The following is a 17,643-nucleotide window of genomic DNA, read 5'->3' on the forward strand; positions in this document are numbered from 1 at the left end:
TTGGTTAGATTTGTTCCTAGGTATCTTGTGGTTTGGGGTACAATTGTAAATGGGATCGACTCCTTAATTTCTCTCTCTTCTGTGACCCTGTGGGTCCTGAGACCACACTGTCCCGTGAGGGTTCCACCCCCTGCTTAGCCACTGGAGTGACGTCCCTCAGCAGAGCCGGCTTCTAAATGTTCTGATTTTGTGCTCCGCGGCTCTATCACTTGCCAGAAGTGGTGGACGGAGGCCCCCTCCCCCGCCATCTATCCTCCCAAATATTGCCTCGGTTTCACTTCTCCGCATGTCCTACCTTCCAGAAAGTGGTTGCTTTTCTGTTCAGACAGTTGTTGCTATTCTTTTCTTCGGTCTCCTGTTGAGTTCGTAGGTGTTCAGAATAGTTTGATCTCTATCCAGCTGAATTCCATTCCTGAGACCAGATGAAATCCAGGTCTCCTACTCCTCTGCCATCTTGCTCCGCCCCTCCTATTTATTTTTATTATTATGTTATGTTAATCACCATACATTACATCATTAGTTTTTGATGTGGTGATCCACAATCCATTGTTTTCATATAACACCCAGTACTCCATGCAGTACATGCCCTCCTTAATACCCATCCGGTGCATGTACTTCTGAGGGGTTTCGAACAGATGCAGAAATACAAGTTATTTGTCAAATTTTCCTGGTCAAACTATTTTATATTTATAAATTCACATTATTCTTGTAAAATGACCAAACTCCATAAGATTCTTTTTTTTTTTAATTTAAACTCAAGTTCGTTAACATATAATGTATTATTAGTTTCAGGGTTAGAATTTAGTGATCCATCAGTTGCATTAGCACCCAGTGCTCATCACAAGTGCCCTCCCTAATACCCATCACCCAGTTACCCCATCCCCCCACCCCCCTGGCAACCCCCACTTTGTTCCCTATAGTTAAGAGTCACTTATGTTTTGCCTCTTTCTCTCTGTTTTTATCTTATTTTATTTTTCCTTCCCGCCCCTATGTTCATCTGTTTTGTTTCTTAAATTCCACATATGAGTGAAATCATATGGTATTTGTCTTTCTCTGACTTATTTCACTTAGCATAATACACCCTAATTCCATCCACCTGGCTGCAAATGGCAAGATTTCATTGTAATGGTTGAATAACATCCCTAGGATTATTTCTTAAGCAAATTATTGAGGGTTATTAAAAATTGGTGTTCACTTAAAAATTAGCCTGTTACTATAGTTTGTTGAGGTCTTTGAGTTTTCTACTAGGTTTCGTGAGATTGCTACACATCATTGAAAAACTACTAGTGCACATGGGCACATACTTAGTGCTTGAATTCCCATAAACATGTAAAATCGTCAAAACATTAGGGTTGGTATAGCATTAAGTATAATCTACCACTTAAAAATTAAAGAAGAAAACTCATACAATTATCTTAGTAGACGGAGAAAGACATTCATTAATTCTTAGCAAGTTCAAAGCTTAGAAGGAATCTTCCTTAACCTGAGAAAGACTTTTTACTGAAAACCTGCACAAACATTATATGATTTTGGAGTAAATAGTATAAACACTCCTTTTAAACTCAAAACAAGACACAGATGCCTACCACATGTGTATTTTTCTTTCTCTTCTTCCATCTTTTCCTTCTCCTCCTCGTCCCTCCTATGTGTTCTTTCCTTCTTTTTTTTTCTCTTTCTGTCTTTGTGGCTCTCCAAGTCTCTCTCTCTCTCTTTTTTTTTTCAGTGTTGTATTGGAGGTCTGAGATTGCCCAAGAAGACAAGAAAACAAAAAAAAGTATTGGAATGTGAAAATGACATATTTGTAATTATTTATAGATGATATAATGAATTACATAGAAAATCCCTAATAATCTACAAATTATTACAAACATACAGCAACATACAAATTATTAGGATTAATAAAAAGGTTTAGCAATAATATTGCAATATTGGCTATAAGAACAATATTTAAACCCAACTGGGATATCTATACACAAGGACAAATAATTAGAAAACATATGAGGAAAGACACCATTTATAAGAGCAATAAAAATGATTAAAGTCCGAGTAATAAATCAAATAGAGATATACCATACCTCAATGAAGAAAATCTAGAAAACTTAATTAGATCTGTTAAAGAAGACCTAACTAAATGAAGAGATAGATCATGTATAGGAAGACCAATAATATAAAGATCTGAATTCTTTATATATATATATATATATATATATGTCTGTTTTTCAGTGCAATTCTATAGCTATTTTCAGACAATTTAGACAAGGTGATTCTAAATGTATGTGGAAGAACCAAGGGTCAAGAACAGTCAAGACACACCTAAGAAAAAAAATAAAAGGACTTATTATAATACTATAGTAATTAAGAATGGATGGATATATAGATCAATGGAACAGAATATAAAGTTCAGAAATGGACCCATTTAGGAAAATGAAACATTTGGGGAAGGTGGCACTGCAGATTAGTGAGAAAAAAACTATTATGTCACCTGGGACAATTCACTGTTTATATGAAAAAAGTATAATTGGATATCCACCTCATTCCATATATGAAATTCAATTTCAGGCATAATTACAACTTAAATATGAAAAACAAAACAAAGTTTTAGAGAATATATATCTAAGAATATTTTAGAGGGAGGGGAGAATTTCTACAGCGATCACATGTAGCATAATCTCAACCTGAAAAGAAGGATACATTATACTCAATAAAATTAAGACCTTCTGTTCATCCAAAGAGACCTTAAATAATGTATGAAAGATGAGCATGAAATTAGAAGACGACATTTGTAATACTTTTAACTAAGAAAGGATTAATACCCAGAATATATAAATAACATCTACATTTCAATAGAAAAAGGCAAGGGACATACAGAGGAAATGGCAGAAATATTAGGCTTCTTTTTTTTTTTTTAAAGATTTATTTATTTATTGGAGAGAGAGGAGAGTGAGTGGGGGGAGGGGCAGAGGGAGAAGGAGAGAGAAACTCAAGCAGACTCTGCACTCAGCGTGGAGCCTGATGCAGGGTGCTGGGCTCCATGCAGGAATCAATGCTGGCTCAATGGGTGCTCAATCTCATGACCCTGAGATCATGACCTGAGCTGAAACCAAGAGTTGGTTGCTCAACCAACTGCACCACCCAGGCTCCCCAGAAATAATAGGCTTCTTTTACTAGTTGTTCTTCAGACCATATGTATGTTATTTTTATCTCTTAAAAATGCTTTATTGAGATATAATTCACATAACATGCAGTTTACCCATTGAAGTGTACAATGCAATGGTTTTTGTATATTCACAGTTGGGTAATCATCACCACAATATATTTTAGAACATTTTTATCCCCCTAGAAAGAAACCTGATCCTCATTAGCATTGACTCCCATTTCACCATCTGCAGTGCCCCCAACCCCCAGCAACCACTATTTTTCTTTTTGTCTCTATAGATTTTCCTGTTCAGAACATGTCATATAAATAGAACCGTATAATAAGAGGTCTTTTGTGCCTGGTTCCTTTAATTTAGCGTAATATTTTCAACATTCATCCATGTTGTATGTATCAGTATTCTTTTTCACTGATGACATATGTTCCATTGTACAGATAGATCACATTTTATTTTTCCATTCATCCCTTGAGGGACCTTTGATGGTTCCCCCTTTTTGGCTGCTATGTACATACATGTACAAGTGTTTGTGTGAATATATCCTTTTATTTCTTTTGGGTCTACACGAGGAGTAGAATTGCTGGATCATATGGTAACTCTATGTTTAATCTGAGGAACTGCCAGAGTGTTTTCCAAAGTGGCTGCACCATTTTATATTTCTACCAGCTGGACTCTCAATTTCTTCACATCCTCATGGACATCTGTTATTATCTATCCTTTTGATTATGGCCATCCCAGGAGATGCGAAGTGGTATCTCACTAGGGTTTTGATTTGCCTTTCCCTGGTGGCTAAGGATGTTAAACATCTTTCCATGGGTTTATTGGCCATTTGTATATCTTCTTTGGTGAAACATATATTCTTGTCAAGCACAGACTATTTAGTAATAATATAAATTTTAGGAACAATAGTACATATGAAGAGAAGAAATTTTTAAAGTTTATGAAGACAATTCCTAAGATAAACTTAACTATGAATGGTGGCAGAGAAAGGAAATAACTCAAAGGACATGACTGTTGAAGACAAGACTACAAATAGTTTGGTTCAGTGTTTGTTTTTAATACCACAGTGGTAATTGTAGTCTGTGGTCACAGTCTCAGTGGGCAGAGTGAGGGAGGTAAAGCAAGGGACAGTAATGGGGAAGGATGAACATGGGGCAGGATTGAGTTTATTGTAAAATGGAAAAGAATGATTTTATGATAGACAGTTGCCTTGTCTGGCCAGATAAATGTTGGAAATAGGTCCTTATAGGTGCACAGAGGCCATTGGATAAGCAGACTCACTCCCTTTGTCCAATCAATGACACCAGGTGCTCTTTGCTTCCTTTTTACCCTGAGACCTTACTGTTCTACATTCCAAGGAACTAGCTAAACAAAAAAAGAAAAAAGAAAAAGGAAAAGAAAGAAAGAAAAAAGAAAAAGGAAAAACACTCAAATAATTGGAAAAAAATCACACAGTTCACAAAAAGCCCTTTAAGACTATGTTAATATAAACACAGTTTCAACTAAACCACTTGCCTTTTTTAAACACACAAAGAGACCTTATTAAAAATGAGTTTACTTGAAGAAACCCATGCATGAATTGTATGAATAACCAAACCAATGAAGGGTGAAATTAAAATAAATGTATTCAAATAAAGATATACAATATAAATGAAAAGAAATATAGTTCCAATTCCAACTTTTCTTTAAATTTTTTATTTTATGTTAATCACCATACATTGCATCATTAGTTTTTGGTGTAGTGTTCCATGATTCATTGTTTGTGCATAACACCCAGTGCTCCATGCAGAACGTGCCCTCTTTAATACCCATCACTAGGCTAACCCAACCCCCCACCACCCCAGATTCCAACTTTTATAACAATTATATTATACTGTAACTATCAAACTTATCTTAATGGGGCTCTTGTTCTAGTTTTTTAATGTTCTAGTGTGTAACAATAAACAGGGGTAAAACAAATACAAACTATTTGATTTAGGGGCGTGAGGTGGCATCGTCAGTTAAGCATCTGACTCTTGATTTCAGCTCAGGTCATGATCTCAGGGTCATGAGATTGAGCCCCGTGTCAGGCTCCGAGCTAGGTGTGGTGCCTGCTTCAAATTCTCTCTCTCCCTCTCCCGCTGCCCCCCCCACCACTCATGTGCATTATCTTCCTCCCTCTCTTTCTAAAACAAAAACAAAAACAAACAAAAATCTGTTTGATTTACACATATAGAGGAAATCCAAGCTATGGGAAGTACAGTGTGACACTCAGTGTATGTACATATACATATGTTATTATTAAGCTATGGCCTTCATTCCAGCCCCACCCTTGTATTTTGTGTCTGTGATGCTGGACCTGGGACTCCGTAAATCATGTTTCTCTTTTGTGTGTCAGGTTCTGCCAATTAGGGGATGCCAGAGGCTGACAGGAAGGCTGAAGGAGGAAGAAGGGACACGCTTCTTCCTGTTCGCCCCCTGTTCCTTTCAGTGACATCCAGCAACTGTTTTTCATCCCAGCAGTGACAGTTTTTCCAGTAGCAGTCATTGATCCCAGTTTGTAGTTTTGAAAACATTCCTAGAACAGTCTTCCTAGACTCCTTTGAGAGACCCCAGCATCAGTCAGCAAGCGTCCCATCCTGAGCTATCTGGGCCCCAGGTCTGAGAAGTCACTTGAGCTTCTAATCTCTCATAGTTCTAACCTCTTCACTTTGTTCTCCCTGCCTTGGGGGTGGTAGCTGCTTCCTACAGTTGCCTAGACCATGATATTTTAGTCCAGTTAACCCTTGAACAACATGGCAGTTAGAGGGGCAGACCCCACCCCCACCCCCACAGTTGAGAATCTGTATATAGCTTTTGACTCACCCAAAACTTAACTGCTAAAAGCCTACTGTTGACTGGAAGCCTTATCCATTCCATAAATAGTCAACACATATTTTGTATGTTATATGTAATATATATTGTATTCTTATAATAAAGTAAGCTAGAGAAAAGAAAATGTTATTAAGAAAATCATATGGAAGAGAAATACATTTATAGTACTGCACTAAAAAAATCTGCATATAAGTGGACATGTGCAGGTCAAAACTGTGCTGTTCAAGGGTCAACTGTATTCTCTTCTGCCTTTTCCATTCTTCAATATCTGGCTAGTTAACAATTCTTTGTATTAAATTATCTCTATAAAGTCACTCTTGTGGTTTCCATTTTATGTCTTGAATGGATCCTTACTGAATGACTATATGTATTTATTCAATTTCCTGGAGCATAATGAGAGAGAGAGAGACACACATACAGACATACATATTTATTTATTTATAATATTATTTTAATATACTTTGGTATTAAGTTAGCTAGGTTAGAAGTTTTCTTTATATGTTTATCAATGAAAATTATCCATAATTGCCTTTCCTAGTATAGTCTTCTTCTGGTTTTGAAACCAGTGTTATGTTAGCTTTGAAGAATGAGCTAGGAAGCAGATTATGGTTCTTAAAAAATTCATTATTTAATTTTATTAGGACCTTTTTTTAGAGCAGTCTAAAGTCCACAGCAAAATTAAGTGGGAGGGACAGAGATTTCCCATATAACTCCTGCCCTCACATGCACATGGCCTCCCCTTTATCAGCATTCCCCATCAGAGTGGTACACTCGTCACAGTTGATGAACCTGCACTGACACAGCATAATCTCCTAAAATCCGTAATTTACCTTAGGGTTCACTCTTGGTGTTGCTCATTGTATGGGTTTGGACAAATGTACAGTGACATGTATCCATCATGATGGTATCGTACAGAGAATTTCCCTGCCCTGAAAGTCCTCTGTGCTCCTCCTCTTCATCCTTCCTCCTCCCCAACCCCTGAGAACCACTGACCTTCTTACTGTCCATTGTTTTGCCTTTCCCAGGATGCCATATAAGTGGAATCCTACAGTTTGCAGGCTTTTCAGATTGAATTCCTTCGTTTATTATAGGTTTTGAAATAATTTGTATAAATTTAGAATAATTTGTCCCTTGAAAGTATATGGAATTCATCTGCAAATCCATCTGGTCTTGTAGAATTTTTAAGTTAGTTCTTTGACTGACATTTCAATTTCTTCTAAATCTATTTATATCTATTTTTTCTTGAGCCAGTTTCAAGAATTTTTATTTTCTTAAAAGAGTATCCATTTTCATCTAGATAAGTAATATAGTATCTTTTATAAATGTTTAAACTTATCTGTGTTTCTACTTCATTTCAACATTGTTAATTTACATTTTATTTCAAAATGATACTTCTCAAAGTTTTAAAAATAGTTGATCTTTGCAAAAAAATCACCTTTTCATTTTATTGATAAGCTTTTTTTATTTTTTAATTTTATTAGTGTCTTTCTTTATAACCTCTTAATTTCCTGAGGGTTTTCTTAGTTAATTGAAAGCTTAGTGCAACGGTTTTCCACCCTCTTGTTAATATCACTTTGGTGTAACTCTGTGGGTATGCTCTTGTTTTCTCATTCTTGCACTCTCAGTAGTTCTATCAGGTTGTAATTTTCATTCTGTTTCCCTTTTGACCTAAGAGTAATTTTGAATGTGATCAACAATTTCCAGCTATTTAATTTATTTTCATGGAAGGGGTGTCCTAACATTTTCTCATTGAGATTATGAATTTCCTTCTTTCTTTTTTTTTGCACTATTCTTGGTGGTTGCCATGATTTCTACTTTTGAGAATTTGTTGAAATTTTCTTTGTGGCTTAATAATATGTAGTGAATTTTTGTCAATGTGTGTTTGAAAAAAAAAAGTATAGAATATTGTGTATAATGTTTTATATGTCCTAATTCTTTATTCTTGTTTTGGTCCTTGCTTTGTCAGTTTTTGAGAGAGCTTTGTTAACATCTTCCTTTAAGATTTTTTTATTACTCATATCTCTTTTTATTTACACAAATGGCGAAGCTTATTAGCTACTTATAGATTTGTAACTATTGCATTTTCTTACGGGAGTCTTCCTTTAATTAAGGAAGCATTTAATATTTTCACATAAAGTTTTCCTTTGTCGTATATTCTTGTTAGGATTTGTCTAAAGTGTATTTTTCCATTTTGCTCCTTTAGGTTTTTCTGTGTGCTTTCATTGTATGGATGTCAATGATGAACAGTTTATAGAGAGGTTTTCTTTTTTAACTTAATCTATGAGTTGCTGTCTTTTAATGGGTGAGTTTAAGCCTGGCATATGTATTATAACTAATGATACATATAACTTTTTCCTGCAGTTTTATTTTGTTTTCTATTTATCTCACTTGCTATGTATTTCTCCGCCTTTACAGCCTTTTGTTAGATTGAACTTTTTTTTTTCTCTTTTTCCCTCACTCTAATGGTTTGGAAGATAATTCTATTTTGAGTAGTTCTGCTTAAATTTCTATCATAGAAACATATATTTCTCGCCTAAAGTTTAATGATTCAGAATTGCAGTCTTCTTCATTAATCAAATAGGTACCTCTGAACATTTGTTGTTTTTATATAGTTTGGAATTTTAGTTTGATTGTTATTGCAGTTTTATTGTCCTATCCTATCAGCACATTGAGACAACTCTAAATGCTCTTTTGTTGTTGTTCATCATTACTCTTTGAATCCCACCATTGCTTCCTTTTTTTTGAAGATTTTATTTATTTATTATTTTTTTACTACTTATTTATTTAGAGGGAGTGAGAACACTAACGTGGGGGGGTGGGCAGAGGGAGAGGGAAAGGGAGAATCTCAAGCCAGACTCCGCACTGAGCCCGACCAAGGGCTTGATCCCATGACCCTGGGATCATGACCTGAGCCGAAATCAAGTTGGCTTAACCAACTGAGCCACCCAAGTGCCCATTTCTTCTTGTATTTTTAACCTTTTTCCTTTTCTTTCTTTCCCCTCTCTCCCCAACCCCCTTCTCAATATATCCTCTAGTCATTTCTTCAAACAGCCTTTGTAGGTGGTAAATAATGTCAATTTGTCTCTTTCTGTAACTTCTATAGATGTGAAATTCTCTATTTATTCATTTGATTCGTTTGTATTTTTATAGCCAAAATGTCAATCTCCTCAGCCTCTTGTCTCCTGTATCTTTTGGGGAATATTTTCTATAATGATCAGAAGACCTGTCCTACTCAGACTTTAAATTTTCTTTCTTGGCATGTAAATTTTTTCACTTTGTTAAATTTCATATTGCCCTTCCCTGGTGTTGGCTTTCTTTAAATATCTGATGATTCTTGCACATCTTTAAAGTCTCTATTAAACTCAGAAAAGGTCGCTTCTGTTTCTACAGCCTGCTTGACGGGAAGGACAGGGCCAGTTTCTGAGTGTGAGAAGACGTGGAAGGGAACTGTGTGTCCAGGGCTCACTATTCTCCTGGGTGTCCACAGGTGCCTGAGATGCCACCCTGTCCCTCCACTGTTATTTGCTACTCACGCTCACCTGAAGGAGGATTCTTGTTTCTGTTGCCTGGTGCTTGGGCAGGTTGGGGGAGCAGGGCACAAGAGGAAGACATGTATGTTCTGGGCCTTTTTCTGCTTCTAGCAACTGCCACCTTCAAATGTGGGGCATGGGAGGTTCTCTTGTCTTTGCGGTTTCCCTCTCTCCTCTCTTAGTTACATCTTAGGCTCTGTAGAAGATATTTGCAAATGACATATCTGGCTTCCTTCTTCCAACCAGTCCTCTGCATTCTGCCTTTTGTGATCTTTTCAGGAGGTCTCCCGTTCCTTGTCTTCTACTGTTGGGGTGGATTCATCTATTTCTTTGCTGTGTTTTCTGGCTTGTGAAGAGATTTTTGCCAGAGGGGAAGCAGCACTGTACACTCAGCCCAGCATCATGAGTTGGGACCACACTTTGCTTCTTAAGATGGTTTTTCTCAGGCAAAAAGAGCAAAATTCAGTGACCTGTTCAACATCCTACATGTATTGTTTTGCGCTTGGCTTTGCTTTTGTTTTTTAACTGCAAGTCACAAAGCATAAGGGTGGGAGCCAGAATTAATCAGCTAGCAGCTATTTAGGGCTGAAGTCTTTAATTATGTTTAGACATTCTGTATTTTCATCTTATGTTCTCACATTCGAGAAAATAAAAGACAAATCTAGGGCTATATCTATATATTTTTAGTCTCCGAATATTGAAACAGAGACTGGGTGTTGGACAATTTTTGCACTGTTTGCCAACTGGAATGTTTTCTTTCCTGTCATTCAACCAAATGAAGATGCAAAACAACAAAAATGTTTTTGCACAGAAGGTAGAACCATCCAAGCAATGTTTTTTAAAGTATGAGATCTAATTCGTTTACATTTTCTTTTCTTCTGAATATTCTCCTAAGTTATATTGAAGTAGATACAGACATTCACCAAAGGAACTTTGCAGATTAGGCTCAAATAGAAAGGCTCCATGTGATGATTTGGAAGGCTGGTTCAAGAAAGCTGCAATGTTGGCTGCTTTGCTGGTGGGGACTTTACAAAAAGTGCCCATGGAATTTACTAGGGGATTTTTATTGTGTTCAGTGGTCTAGCAAGAAAAATTCACAAAACTTTTTCTGGGCTGATCCTCTGACATATGAAAATTTAAATAATTTATGAAGCGCTGGTGGGTGTGTGCTTTTATTCTAGGAACGTTAATAGATTGTTAAGTGGGTGTTTGCCTCCACACACACCCACCTCAGATATTCACTGTCACATGTGACTCTTTTCTCTTCCAATTTTAAAAATCCTTCAGAGAAAGATATTAGATAATATTCATTTTAAAGCCTAATAGTCCATGTGACTGGCATTATTTCCAATGCCACTTCTCAATATTTTATGCTACAGGATAAACTTAGTTCTATTCTTTCCTAGATGGTAATAATCATAATAAAAATAGCTACTACTTCTTGAACATTACTTTCCTACTTGTAAGTACACTTGTAAATATAATAATGCACATGAAGGTTATCTGTAAACCATAAAGCACTACTCAAAAATTTTAATAATATCTAATGCTAATGTAATTAGTATAATATTTTAGCAGCATCATTGACTTTAGGGACTTTGGATAATAAAAGTAATCAGAAAGTACGTATGTATATGTGTTAACTTGCCCTTTCTCTTCTGGTAAGTATATGGGTCTTTTAAATATCAGGAACTGAAATAAAAGGTTTTTCTTAGACTTTCCTGCTGAGCACCAGGAAACTTTTCAGCAAACAAGTTGATGGTTTCATGGATCAGCTGACACGGGATAAAGTGTTGGCATATTAAAGAGAGTAGGATGTGGGTGAGTTTGATGAATATGAGGAAGTAACTGAATGAGAATCAATTGTAGTAGATGGGTGATTGACAAACACTCTTTTCAGAGGAGCTTGGAGCTTCTCAGAGAAAATCAACTATTTAGCAAGAGGGGTCTGCATTCTCTTTACGCTGTAATAGCCGTTAGTCTAGATCTGTGATGTCTCCTCTTCCTTATCTGTGAAGCTCTACCTTTCTTACGAGCTTCTTGTAACAACACAGTATAGGTTATAAAATCACAGGAGCTCCAAGGGACTTCAGTGTTCATCTAATACTCTTAATTTTCTAAAAAGGACACAGTCCCAAGGGAATGAGTGACTTATCCTAAGTCAAAAAGCTAGTTGAGGATTTTTGAATTAGAAGAGACGTTTTAGTTATATATTTAAATCTTTCACTAAATCAGAAATCTTTGACAAAATGTCTGGCAATCATTTTGAGATCTTTCTATGCTAAGAAACTAACTGCTTTTCAGAGCAGAACATTCTATTTTTGGACCACTCTAATTGTTAAGCAGTCATTGCTTGTAAAGAATTGGCCCCTGGGCTCCTGTGACTTCTATACCTTGACTTTATCACAGAAAGCAGACTCTACGATAGAAATTAGCATGCAGGAGTTGTATGAGGGAATGCCTCTGGTATCAACAGTTGTGTGAAGGAAGAGGAAGAAATAGGATTTGTCAGACAGATGTCAATCTACAGTACAGTTTCAATGGAGTACCTCTCCTCTTGTGGCAGGGAATGTAGAGGATGTAAGGACCTGCAGGCTGTCTGGAGTTGAAATGAGAGTGTCAGGCCTTCACACCTCTATGTCCATCAGTTCTTGAATGCAGAGAGCCCTGGAATTGGGGGCGTGGTCTTGGTGAAGCAGCTTTCTCTTGCTGAGGCCATCCCAAATGGAACACATCTGAGGACTATTTGTGGGTGGTACTACCGGAGGCCAAAGGGTAGAATTCCTTTATTTCTGAAAGGGGGTCTGGGTGGTACCTTATAACATTCGACACAAATGATCAATTTGGCATTATCCTGTAAATTTCTACCAAAAGATATCCCTGCTGCCTTTGATTGTGATTGTGCTTATCTATGGATAAATTTAGGGAGAAAGGATATATTAACAATCTTAAATTCTCTGATTCATTAATATGTTGTACTTTGGTATTTAGGTCTTCTTTAATTTCAGTTAGCAATATTTTGTAGTGTTCAGTGTACAAGCCTTAAATACATTTGGACACATTTTCCTTAAATATTTGATGTATTTTGATGCTATTTTAAATGGTATGTTTAAATTTTCATTTAAAAATATTTATTGCTAGGGGCGTCTGGGTGGCTCAGTTGTTAAGCGTCTGCCAGGGTCCTGGGATCGAGCCCCGCATTGGGCTCCCTGCTCAGCGGGAAGCCTGCTTCTCTCTCTCTTCCCCTGCTTGTGTTCCCTCTCTTGCTGTGTCTCTCTCTGTCAAAAAAATAAATAAAATCTTTTAAAAAAAATTTATTGCTAAAGAATATCCAATGGAAAAAAGATAGTCTCTTCAACAAATGGTGTTGGAAAAACTGGACAGCAACATGCAAAAGAATGAAATTGCACCACTTTCTTACATCATACACTAAAGTAAAGTCTAAATGGATTAAGGACCTAAATATGAGACAGGAAACCATAAAAATCCTAGAGGAGAACACAGACGGTAACTCCTTTGGCATTGGCTGTAGCAACTTTTTTTCTAGATATGTCTTCTGAGGCAAGGGAAACAAAAGCAAAAAGAAACTATTGGGGCTTCATCAAAATAAAAAGCTTCTGCACAGCAAAGGAAACAATCAACAAAACTAAAAGGCAACCTATGAATAGGAGAAGATATTTGCAAATGACATACCTGATAAAGGCCTAGTATCCAACATATATAAAGAAATTCTACAACTCAACACCCAAAAAACAAATAATCCAGTTAAAAATGAGCAGGTTAGCCTGGTGATGGGTATTAAAGAGGGCACATATTGAATGGAGCACTGGGTGTTATATGCAAACAATGAATCATGGAACACTGCATTAAAAACTAAAGATGTAATGTATGGTGATTAACATAACATAATAAAATTAAATCACACACACACACACAAATGGGCAGAAGACATGAACAGACATTTTTCCAAAGAAGACATCCAGGTGGCCAACAGACACATGAAAAGGTGCTCATCATCATTTATTATCAGGGAAATGCAAACAAAAACTGCCATGGGATATTACTCACACTGTCAGAAAGGCTAAAATCAACAACACAGGAAACAACAGGTGTTGACAAGTGTGTGGAGAAAGGGGAAACCTTTTACACTGTTGGTGGGAATGCAAACTGGTGCAGCCACTGTGAAAAACCAAATGGAGTTCCCTCAAAACGTTAAAAATAGAACTGCGGGAATGCAGGCTGGTGCAACCCCTCTGGAAAACAGTATGGAGGTTCCTCAAACAGTTCAAATTAGAGCTACCATTCGATCCAGCAATTGCACTGCTGGGTATTTACCCCAAAGATACAAATGTAGGGACCCGAAGGGGTACGTGCACCCCAATGTTTATAGCAGCAATGTCCACAATAGCCAAACTGTGGAAAGAGCCAAGATGTCCATCGACAGATGAATGGATAAGGAAGATGTGGTACATATATACAATGGAATATTATGCAGCCATCAAAAGGAATGAGATCTTGCCATTTGCAACAACGTGGATGGAACTGGAGGGTGTTATGCTTAGTGAAATAAGTCAATCAGAGAAAGACATGTATCATATGACCTCACTGATATGAGGAATTCTTAATCTCAGGAAACAAACTGAGGGTTGCTGGAGTGGTCGGGGGTGGGAGGGATGGGGTGGCTGGGTGATAGACATTAGGGAGGGTATGTGCTACGGTGAGCGCTGTGAATTGCATAAGACTGTTGAATCACAGACTTGTACTTCTGAAACAAATAACGCAACATATTTTAAGAAAAAAGAAAAAGAAGAAGATAGCAGGAGAGGAAGAATGAAGGGGAGTAAGTTAGAGGGGGAGACGAACCAGGAGAGATGATGGACTCTGAAAAACAAACTGAGGTTTCTGGAGGGGAGGAGGGTGGGGGGATGGGTTGGCCTGGTGATGGGTATTGAGGAGGGCACGTTCTGCATGGAGCACTGGGTGTTATGAACAAACAATGAATCATGGAACACTACACCAAAACAAATGATATAATATATGGTGATTAACATAACAATAAAAAATTAAAAAAAAATAGAACTGCCCTATGATACAGGAGTTGCACTACTGATATTTCCCCAAAGAATACAAAACACTAATTCAAAGGGATATATGCACACCTGTGTTTATAGCAGCATTACTTACAATAGTCAAGATATGGTCGCAGCCCAATTGTGCATAGGTTGATGAATGGATAAAGAAGATGTGTTTTATATATATATATATACATATATATATATATATACACACAGTGGAATATTATTCAGCCATAAAATGAATGAAATCTTTCCATTTGCCATGCCATAGATGGAGCTAGAGAGTAAAATGCTAAGTGAAACACGTCAGTCAGAGAAAGATAAATACCATATGGTTTCATTCATATGTGGAAGTTATTAAACAAAACAAATGAGCAAAGGGAAAAAAGGAGAGACAACTGAAAAACAGACTCTTAACTAGAGAGAACAAACTGGTGGTTACCAGAGGGGAGGTGGATTTGGGGGTTGGGTGAACTAGGTCATGGGCATTAAGGAGTGTACTTGTTGAGATGAACACTGGATGATTAAAATAAAAACTTAAAAAAATATTTATTGCTAGTATATAGAAATGTAATTATTGATTTTTGTATATTGGTCTTGTATTCTGACACTTTGCTAATATTTCAAATATTTGAAATATTTGAAATATTTTTATTACTATACTTTTTATGGTGATTCTGTGATCAGTAATCTTTGATGTTAGTTTTATTATTGTTTTGGGGTGCCATGAATTAAGCCCATATAAGATAACAAACTTAATCTATAAATGTTGTGTGTATTCTGACTGTTCCACTGACTGGCTATTCTCCATCTCCCTCCCTTCCTTTGAGTGTTCCTGTTCTCTGAAACAACAATATTGAAATTAGGCCCATTAACCCGATACTGGCCTCTGAGTGTTTAAGTGAAAGGAAGAGACACATGTGTCTCACTTTAAATCAGAAGCTAGAAATGATTAAGTTTAGTGAGAAAGGCTTGTCAAAAGCTGAAATAGGCCAAAATCTAGGCCTCTTGGACCAAACAGCTAGCCAGGTTGTGAATACAAAGGAAAAGTTCTTGAAGGAAATTAAAAGTGCCACTCCACTGAACACATGAAAGATAAGAAAACAAAACTGCCTTCTTGCTGATATGGAGAAACTTTTAGTGGTCTGGATAGAATATCAAACCTGCTACAACATTCCCTAAGCCAAAGCCTCATACAGAGCAAGGCTGTAACTCTCTTCAATTCTCTGAAGGCTGAGAGAGGCAAGGAAGCTGCAGAAGGAAAGTTGAGAGCTGGCAGAGGTTGGCTCATGAAGTTTAAGGAAAGAAGCCATCTCCATAACATAAAGGTACAAAATGAAGCAGTGAGTGCCGATGTAGAATCTGCGGCAGATCATTCAGAAGATCATTAATGCAAGTGGTTCTACTAAACAGTAGATATTCTGTGTAGATGAAACAGCCTTCTACTTGAAGAAGATGCCATCTAGGCCTTTCATAGCCCACTGTTGAAACTTGCTCAGAAAAAAGATGCCTTTCAAAATATGACTGCTCATTGACAATACACCTGGTCACCCAAGAGCTCTAATGGAGATGCACAAGGAGATTAATACTGTTTTCATGCCTGCTAACACAGTATCCATCCTGCAGCCCATGAATCAAGGAGGCATTTTGACTTTCAAGTCTTATTAAGAAATAACATTTCATAAAGCAATAGCTGCCATAGATAGTGATTTTTCTGGTTGATCTGGGAAAAGTAAATTGAAAACTTCCTGGAAAGGATTTACCATTCTAGATACCATTAAGAACACTGGTGACATGAGGAGAACATTTTTCATGGGAAGTGTTTAAAATATCAACATTAACAGGAGTTTGGAAGTTGATTTCAACCCTTATGGACAACTTTGAAGGGTTTAAGACTTCAGTGGAGGAAGTAACTGCAGAGGTGGTGGAAATAGCAAGAGAACTAGGATTAAAAGTGGAGCCTGAAGATGGGACTGAATTGCTGCCATCTCATGATCAAACTTGAGCAGATGAGAGTTGCTTATTATGGATGAAAAAATAAAGTTGTTTTTGAGATGGAAACGACTCCTGGTGAAGATGCCGTGAAGAGTGTTGAAATGACAACAAAGGATTTAGAATATGACATAAATTGTGTTGATAAAGTAGAGGCTGGGTTTGAAAGGATTGACTCCAGTTTTGAAAGAAGTTCTACTGTGGGTAAAATGCTATCAACAGCATTGCATGCTACAGAGAAATCGTTCGTGACAGAAACAGTCAACGGTTGTGGCAAAAAATTAAGAAATTACCATGGCCACCCCACCTTCGGCAACCACCACCCTGATCAGTCAGCAGCCATCGGAATCGAGGCAGGACCCTCCACCAGCAAGAAGATTGTGACTCGCTGAAAACTCAGATGATGGTTAGTATTTTTTTTAGCAATCAAGTCTATTTTAATTAAGGTAGGTACATTGTTTTTTTGAGTCACAGTGCCATTGCACACTTAATAGACTACAGTATGGTATAAGCCTAACTTTTAAAAAAATTTTATTTTATTATGTAATGTTAATCACCATATATTACATCATTACTTTTTGATGTAGTGTTCCATGATTCATTGTTTGTGCATAACACCCAGTGCTCCACGCAGAATGTGCCCTCTTTAATACCCATCACCAGGCCAACACATTCCCCCACCCTTCTCCCCTCTAGAACCCTCAGTTTGTTTTTCAGAGTCCATAGTCTCTCATGGTTCCTCTCCCCCTCCGATTTTCCCCCCCTTCATTTTTCCCTTCCTACTATCTTCTTTTTTTTCCTTTTAACATATAATGTATTATTTGTTCACTTTTATGTGCACTAAGAAACCAAAAAAGCCATTTGACTCACTTTATTGCAATATTCGCTTTACTGTGGTGGTCTTGGAGCCGAGCCTACAAGATCTCTGAGGTGTGCCCGTGCTAGTTCTGCCTTCTCATTTAGCTCTCACTTGGTTGTGCTGCTAGTGCCCTCCTTACGAATATCACTGTTTCTGCTGTGGGTACAGAGCACTGATGTTCC

Source organism: Callorhinus ursinus, unplaced genomic scaffold (genome assembly GCF_003265705.2).
Source record: "Callorhinus ursinus isolate GAN/ISIS: 27379988/994484 unplaced genomic scaffold, GSC_fseal_2.0 scaffold17, whole genome shotgun sequence".
Classification (NCBI taxonomy): domain Eukaryota; kingdom Metazoa; phylum Chordata; class Mammalia; order Carnivora; family Otariidae; genus Callorhinus; species Callorhinus ursinus.